Here is an 8,557-nt window from a genome sequence, read left to right on the forward strand (position 1 = left end):
AGGTGCTAGGGGCAGGTTAGTTGGGGGCCCCATGACAGGCTCCTGAAAGGATGGGGCAGAATGGATGGAGTAAGTTGGCTCCGTGTACAGTCCTGAGAGGAGAGGACAGAGACTGAGTGAGTCCCGCTGTCAGAATCCAATGGCACAATGCGGAGGATTCCTCCATCCACCTCGCTTGTGTCGACTGGGGAATCTGTTTGTTTTTTTGTTTGGCCCTCTGATTAAAGTAAAAATGAAACCCACTGTAATCACTTTCTAACCTTCATTATGAAATTTAAATGAAATAGGTGAGTGTTTACTAGGAGATGGAAAGATCAGTTTACTTACAATGTGTTGTCTTGGAATTTTTCAGGACACTCCCGAATTTGGACAGGATTACAATGTTGGTATAACACAGTGTACCAGAAATACAAATCCAATAAACCACCAGAAACTGATGAAGATATTGAAAATTGCCTAGAGAGCTACCAAAACCTCAGTCTGTCCTCTACATACACTGTGGGAGACATTTAACAATTTTGCTAAAGCAAAGTAAGGCTAAAGCATCTCCCATCAGGAAGCTGTCATTATACTTGGTCAATCGTGGTCAAAAGTGGTCGAGGCATTCCCCACGCATATACGTGCTTATGATTGGCCAAGCACAATGGCAGCTTCCTGATGGGAGGGGCTAATTGGGACATGTTGCAGGAGCACCACGCCCAAGTAGTAACATATAACAAAATGGGTTTGGCTACAAAAGGACTTTAGAGGTTCTCATGGAATACACACTTAAAGCAGGGTTCCACCCATTTTTAATACTTTATCTTATTATGTAGTCCCTGTGAAATAAAGCACAAGTTGAATATTTGTTTTCTTCATTATACATACCTTTTACTATTTCAATACCGGGCAATTTTACACCTTCCTGCCCAGGCCATTTTTCACGTTTCAGTGCTCTCACACTTTGAATGACAATTGCGCGGTCATACAACATTGTACCCAAACTAAAATGTTATCATTTTCTTCACACAACTAGAGCTTTCTTTTGGTGGTATTTAATCACTGCTGGGGTTTTTATTTTTTGCTAAATTAACAAAAAAAGACCAAAAATTTAAAAAGAAAAACACGTTTTTCTTTGTTTCTGTTATAAAAGTTTACAAATAAATAATAGTTCTTCATAAATTTAGGCCAAGATGTATTCTGCTACATGTCTTTGGTGAAAATAACCCAAATTAGGATGTATTTTTTAGTTTGTAGGAAAGTTATAGAGTTCACAAACTATGGTATAGATCTGAAAATTGATCAATCCTGAAGTACTGACAGCCAATCTAATTTCTTGAGGTCCAAGAATGTCAGAACAGTACAGATACCCCCCAAATGACCCCTTTTTGCAGAGTAGACAGTCCGACGTACTTCATAAGAGGAATGGCGAGTTTTTTGAAGTTGTATTTTTTTTGTCATAATTTTTCGGAAAATGAAAAAATTAAAAAAATGATTTTCACTATTTTTTTTACATACTGTCACCAGTGCAGTACAGCATCATCATATAACTGGCATGGCGGTGAACAGGGACACTGACTGGTGACAGTATGAAAAAAATATATATATATATTTTTTTTATTTTTTTTATTACATTTTTTTTAAATTTTTTTTAAGATTTTGTTTTCATATTTTACTATGACCAAAGTAGTAAATGTTACCATAGTAACATTGTACTATTTTGGGGAAGTGATCAGTATTTTTTTTTTATTTTTTTACACAATTTGCTTATAGCAAAGAATTACTTTGCTATAAGCAAGCATTTACCTGAATGAAATCGATTCATTCAGGTTTTTTTTTTTTTTTTTTGTGCTTAGCTGTGATTTGGCCACAGCTAATCACATGACATGTGCATGTGACCTGCTGTGACCATTCACAGCTAGGCACTAGTATACAATGGATGGCATGAATGAAGCCATCCATTGTATACAACTGTCATGTGACCTGCTGTGATTGGTCACAGCAGGTCACATGGTACCGGCAACGGGGGCCGGTACTCAGATCTGTCATCGGCCGTGTCCGAGGTACACGGACGGTGACAGATCGCGCCACTGCGCGGCTCTGCAACCGCGCAAACTGCGCATGTGCGGGAGCACGCCAAATGGCGTGCACCCGGAAAGCTGAAGCATTTTTGCAGCCGCCAAATGGCTATAGGCCGGGCGGCTAATGGTTAATCCACTGCAAGCCTGCAGTTCCGGTCCCGACCACCTAGGCGATGACGTTGTAAGGCGATTTGCAAAGGTCTCCTGGGATGTCATTTCCTGTATCTCAGGAGTCCTTTGGTTTCCTGTAATCGCGGGACTTGCAAATGGGAGGTGTTTTGCGCCATTTTACCGGAGTTCATGATATATTCCCTTCCTTGCAGTGCAGTGCTGTACAGGTTGCCTGACGGGGGGCGGGAACTTCATCCGTCCCCACCATTGTTATGGCAACCTGTACTGCACACGTTGCGCTGAGCAGTGTCTGTACTGCGCATGTGTGAGAACGAGTGGTGCATGCTGGGATAGCTAGCAGCACGATTCCAGGAAATAAATACCTGCGGGCTTCAGATGCCCACAGCCATCATGGCGCCTGCCTGCTTCTGAGATCCTGGTAAATGTTTACGATTTTCTAAGTAATTACAATGCTTTTAATATTGAGTTATTCCAATTGTTAATGCTATTTGTAAGGTCATTGTGGATCTGTTTTTAACAAAACATTTTTAGGGGGACTGGAGCTGCGCTTTAACGCAACATATTGTAAAAAATGTGGTAACCCCCTATAAAGTTTATCAATTCAAAAGATTAAAAAAACACTCAAATTCTTGTTAAAAACAATCATGGGGAAAGGTTAAGAGAAATCCTCTGCAGAACTGTGCCACCCTAATACAGCTAAATATAGACAATTATAAATATCTCATAGTGGTTATCACCAACGTATTAAAACCGGGCAAAAGTCCTTACAATAGATGAGCATATGGTTTGTTGAGCGTGGCTAAATTCGCAGACAATGTCTCAACACGTTATGTAGGAATTAAGACCTGCTTCTTCAGGAAAAACTGTGCCGTGGGAGAGGAGGACAGGCCTTGCAATTGATGGGATGATAGTTGGCTTCTAACCTCTATCTGGTAATCATTGCCTCATTCACTCCTATTATTCTGGGCAGCCCTGTGCAGCTTGGGGTGAGCTCTCAACATTGTGTCTGCTGTAATGTTGCTTTGCGATGGTCTCCATTATGTTTTAGAATTTGGTTGAGCTAGGCGTATATAGTGATGCACTAGATGTGATTTCTCTCTGGGAATATTTTCCTGGTGGTTTTGAACTAGGATCCAAACATGCCTTAGCTCATCCTAAACAGAAATGGTGAAACAGATTTGGAGACAGATTTACTACAAGGTTACTCCTTAGAGAACATTAAACCTTTGTGTAACATTTCTCTTACATTACATTAAGATTACATTAAGATCCACCCAACTAGTACATAGTATAGTGTTATTTTCCTTTGAGGTTCCCCAAAAACTTCCTTTTTTGATTTCCTCTTTCTTTAGTCCTTCTCTTCAGTTTCCCTGAATATCCACTCAGGGATTATACCTTGAGCATGTCAGAGATTGAAATCTGTGGGACTACATGTCCCATGTTTCACTGTGCACTGCCCATAATGTGCATGCTTTGCCTGAACACAGCACAGTAAGGTATGCTGCTACAGTTCTTCTTACTGTTTCATGGAGTGTGTAATGATGCTTCACTTCTTAAATTCTTGCAGGCAGAGGGTAAAGGCACTTTATGTGTAAGCCCCACTCAGGACAGAGTTTGGGATTCTGATTGGTCAGGGCTGGCACGTGACTGCTTTGACCAATTGGAATCACTCTCATTCGTCCCAACATCCTTAAGAAAAGAAGGGGAAGAAAATGGCACATTTCAAATCCCTGGACCAGCGCACTGGCTGCACGGGCAATGAAAGCTAATCCACCAAAGTATGTAGCGGGAACCAGGGGGGTGGGGAGGTTGCAGTGTGTTAGTTAGTTATCCTTTTTTTGTGCAAAGGTGAACTTACACTTTACATTTTTTAAAAAATCTATGGTTTGTTGGAAAACTTTTGTCGGTCGGCAGCTCAAGCCCCTGATCAGTGTATTCAGGGGATAAAGGCCCTTTAAGTGTAAGCCCTGCCCAGGAGACGTGTTGGGGGGTTGAGTCAACGTTTGGCATATATATTGCCCCTGCAGGAAGGGAGAAGGGTCTGAAGGGGAGATAGTGACCTGGCAATAGCAACATGTGAGGCTACAAGGGTTTAGAGAAATACCCTGATAGGCCCCAGGCTGCTCCTGAGAGAAGTGGGTCTGAGCTATGGACAATTATTTTTGGGACTGAATCTGCGAAGGTTGTGCTGTACCCACCGTGTTCATACTAGAGTTGCCAGAGTTTGTGGGGAGAGGTAGAAGGAAAAAGAATTGGAATGGTTTTGTACACAGGAACTGCTTTGTACCACTTTAACCACTCTTATATTATTTTAGTTAAGCATCTAAAATGGCTGACCGTATGGACAATCGTTGATTAACAAAAATGCCAAGTATTCTTTGGAGTAGGCCTCAGACCAGGATTATGTGAGTAGCCAAGATGAAGGAATTCCTCCATAATTCAGGTGTTTGGTACCCCATCTCGATCATGTTTCAGGAAGGGAATGGGTGGTGCCCTGGCCTGGCATGACAGTTATTGGTGGCCAGCCAGGAACTGCTTACACTTGGCGTAGTTGACAGGGTAGGATATGTTGCCACCAAAGGAGAATATATCAGCTTTGCTAGTTGGGGCTTGATTGAAAGGCGGAATCAAAGGGGCAGTGGAAAGAACGCAGCAATTTGTCAGGTCATGTGGTTAAAGTGGAAAGCAGGTTTCTGCTACCTTGGAAAAGAGCTACTTAGGATGAGGTTTGGCCCTGTATGGTGGGGGAACTACAGTGGACAGTGGGCTGAGGTTCCTGCACAACAGAGGACTGCCTTTGTGCCATCATGATGTTAGGGAATCGCAGGTACCACTGTAGCCACAGTGTGGGAAGTGTCATATGTATCTGTTTGAAACCCTTCCAGATCCTGAGAAACCAAAATATCTAGCCATACCTTGGGAGGAGGACAGTGTAGCAAACTAACTCATCAGAGTTGGAGCTGAGTTCTCCTTTTACATTTTTTCTCTTTTTATTCAAGATATTTCTCATTCCTCAGCCTCATTTCCTACCCCCAAAATGATTCAGAAAAAATGAGGAAGGGTTGTAACAGCGCAAACACTGCAAAGTCCTGGGAAATGGTAGTATGGGTGATGGTGGTATTAGTGGCTACTGTATGAAGAGCGTAGGATTCCGTGTGGCACTGAGGGCAAGGCTTCCAAATAAGCTGTAGCAACTTCTGTAGATGAGAAAAAGGAGAGAAGCGCCTCTAAGTGCAATAAGTCTTTTAATTCAAGTCTAAATGTAGAAACACTCACATGTGTGAAGTAATCATAAACATAAAAACCGTGGTTAACAATAGTTAACGGTGGGGTGGTAACCCGGGTGAAGAGCCGTCATCTCTCTGCGATGTGGGGAGGTCAGCTCTCGGCTGGAACAGCGTGGTGGCTGGAGGGGGAACAGTGGTGAGGCCAGCCTTCATGCACGTCCTCCCTCGAAGCCGGATGGAACGCACGCTGGAACGTAGCGGCGGCGTGGCCGTGATGACGTCAGATCCCAGGGTGCACTGCGACGCGTTTCGGAGCATGCACTGGCCGTGGAAGGCGGAAGTGCACTCCTTTTTCAAGCAGGAGCTGCTTGAAAAAGGAGTGCACTTCCGCCTTCCACGGCCAGTGCATGCTCCGAAACGCGTCGCAGTGCACCCTGGGATCTGACGTCATCACGGCCACGCCGCCGCTATGTTCCAGCGTGCGTTCCATCCGGCTTCGAGGGAGGACGTGCATGAAGGCTGGCCTCACCACTGTTCCCCCTCCAGCCACCACGCTGTTCCAGCCGAGAGCTGACCTCCCCACATCGCAGAGAGATGACGGCTCTTCACCCGGGTTACCACCCCACCGTTAACTATTGTTAACCACGGTTTTTATGCTTATGATTACTTCACACATGTGAGTGTTTCTACATTTAGACTTGAATTAAAAGACTTATTGCACTTAGAGGCGCTTCTCTCCTTTTTCTCATTTCCTACCCCCCCCTGCAGTCCTGAGAGGCAAACGTTATCTTCTGACAGATGGTGTGGGTCAACCAGGTTAAGACATCCCTGGTTGGGTGCCAGTTGTCTGGGGAAACATGTAACCTTTCTCACCTACGTCTGATAAGGCAGCATTTCTAAGAGAATTGGGAAGCACTGACCCCAAAACTGTGTAAGCCCCCACATCATAAAACAGATAATAGCTTCTCTCCAGGACTTAAAAGAGAATTGAACATTCCTCAGGTCAACTGTGTGTTTCATGTCATGGATTATGAAGCTGTTAGTTTTAACTGAGTTTCCCACTGACCACTCCCAAAACTTGTAGTAAGAGCCCCCCTCCCCTTTGAGAGGGACTTTTAAGAAGGAAAAAGCTAGTTTAAGATACACACACATCTCCCAGTGAACATCGTAACAAAAGGAGATCAAAGAATCACCCTGCTCTGCAACTTGAATCTGCAAAACCAAGGCAAGGCACGTAACTTAACCCCGTAATCTCTTTCCTATTATCTTGCTGCTGTGTCTTTATATACATATATATATATATTTGTGACATCTCTTTGTAAATATTTTATTGCACCTGTTTGACTCTTTTAGTAATAAATCTTTCTTTCTGAAAGTATTAAACTGTTTTTAAGTGCTTACCTGCAATTCACGAATTCCTGCCTTTTGAAGAGAGGCTACTGTGTTTGTTTACTCCCTGCCCAATTGACCATATTGGACAGGTGACTTTTCAATCATTATAGTGTATTTCTGACAGAGTCCGTCTTCTCTGTACATTTCAAGACGGTGGTGGCAATGTGAAGGGCTAGTGGTGTAATTAACCTGACCCAGTAACAAGCGCATTCAGGCTGCAGGCGGCACCGATTGTAGCCCATTAGCTGGACAATCGCTGTGCAGGGTGCGGCTGGGTGGGGCCTTGTTACGCGCGTCACACCGCGGTTTTAGATAGGCCGGTCCTTCGGTCACGAGTTTGGTGAGAAGGTCTGGTGTCTGATGCCGTGGGCGTGATGTATTACTGTTAGTCACGGTCGTGAGATTGTCGCATGTTGGTGGCGGCGACCGTGGATCCGTGACAGACGGAGCCTAGGAAGAAATTTTGGTTGGCAATGGGTCAGGGGTTGGATCAATAGTAACAGACCCCCTGGGCTCTCCTTGTTCCTAGTCATTCTGGGCTGGTGGAACAGTGGACAGCTTCCCTAATACTTTCCCAAGTGTAGTTGTGATCAGTGTGATCAAGCGTGTCCTCAGCCTCAAATACCCCACAGTTGGGAAAGTTGCAGGAATCTATAGAGGTGGTGCTGGAGAAAGATGTAGAGGAGCTGCAGGTGAAGTTAGGGTTGATTTGAGAAGGGGAGTGCTTCCCTCTGAAGGGGCGGATGACTGTTGTCAGTGGTGGTGGAGCTGATAACGGAAAAAAATTTAAAATAGTATTGGAACAGTTTTGTATGCCAGAACAGCTTTGTACCACTCTTTTTTTTTAGTAAAGCATCCAAAAAAGCCGACTGTGTTGAAAATCGTTCATTAGCAAAAATACCAAGTGTTCTTGGGAGCAGACCTCAGGCCGGGAGTACTTGAATAGCCAAGATGGCAGAATTCCTCCATAATTCAAGAAGATGGTGGGAGGTGCACTGGGCTAGCATGGCCGTTGCTGTTGGCCAACCTAAAGGAGCACTGCCACAGAATGAAACCTCACCTGACCACATTGTGTGTGTCTGTTTAAAGGAAACTCTGTCATATCAACAATGATAAATCTGTTTCAGATACTTATTCCTGTTTCAGGAAGATGGCGGGAGGTGCACTGGGCTAGCATGGCTGTTGCTGTTGGCCATCCAGAGACCTGCTGCTCTAAAGGAGCACTGCCACAGAATGAAACCTCACCTGACCACTTTGTGTGTGTCTGTTTAAAGTGAAATTCTGTCTTATCAACAATGATAAATCTGTGTCAGACATTTGTAAATCTGTCACAATTTGCTGCCCAGGATTTCAAGCACAGGGGTTGCAAAAACACAGCTAAACTGTTGCATAACAATATAGAAATGTGCCAAAATTATACAAACTAATACTTATACAGTCCGCCCCATAGAACAACTCTATATCAATATTAAAAAAAAATAAAATTAAAAAAAGTCCAAAAAAAAGTCCAACCAAATAAATATAAATCCAAAAAATTCAAAAATAAAATAAATGAAATATTCGTGACAACACTCTGGTGATTATCCAAATAAGAATATAATTTTTTTCTTTTGCTAATTAGTGTAAAAAGTGAATCAAGTGAACAAACATAATTAAAAAAGAAAAATTAGTGCAAAACACTGTGTACTGTGAATCACTCTTCCAGTGCTCCAAAACAAATCCACACTGTGCCACTTCTATTGTAGT

Source organism: Staurois parvus, unplaced genomic scaffold, assembly GCF_062004578.1.
Source record: "Staurois parvus isolate SC_StPar_1 unplaced genomic scaffold, SC_StPar_1.0 ptg000018l, whole genome shotgun sequence".
In the NCBI taxonomy this organism is placed as follows: Eukaryota; Metazoa; Chordata; class Amphibia; order Anura; family Ranidae; genus Staurois; species Staurois parvus.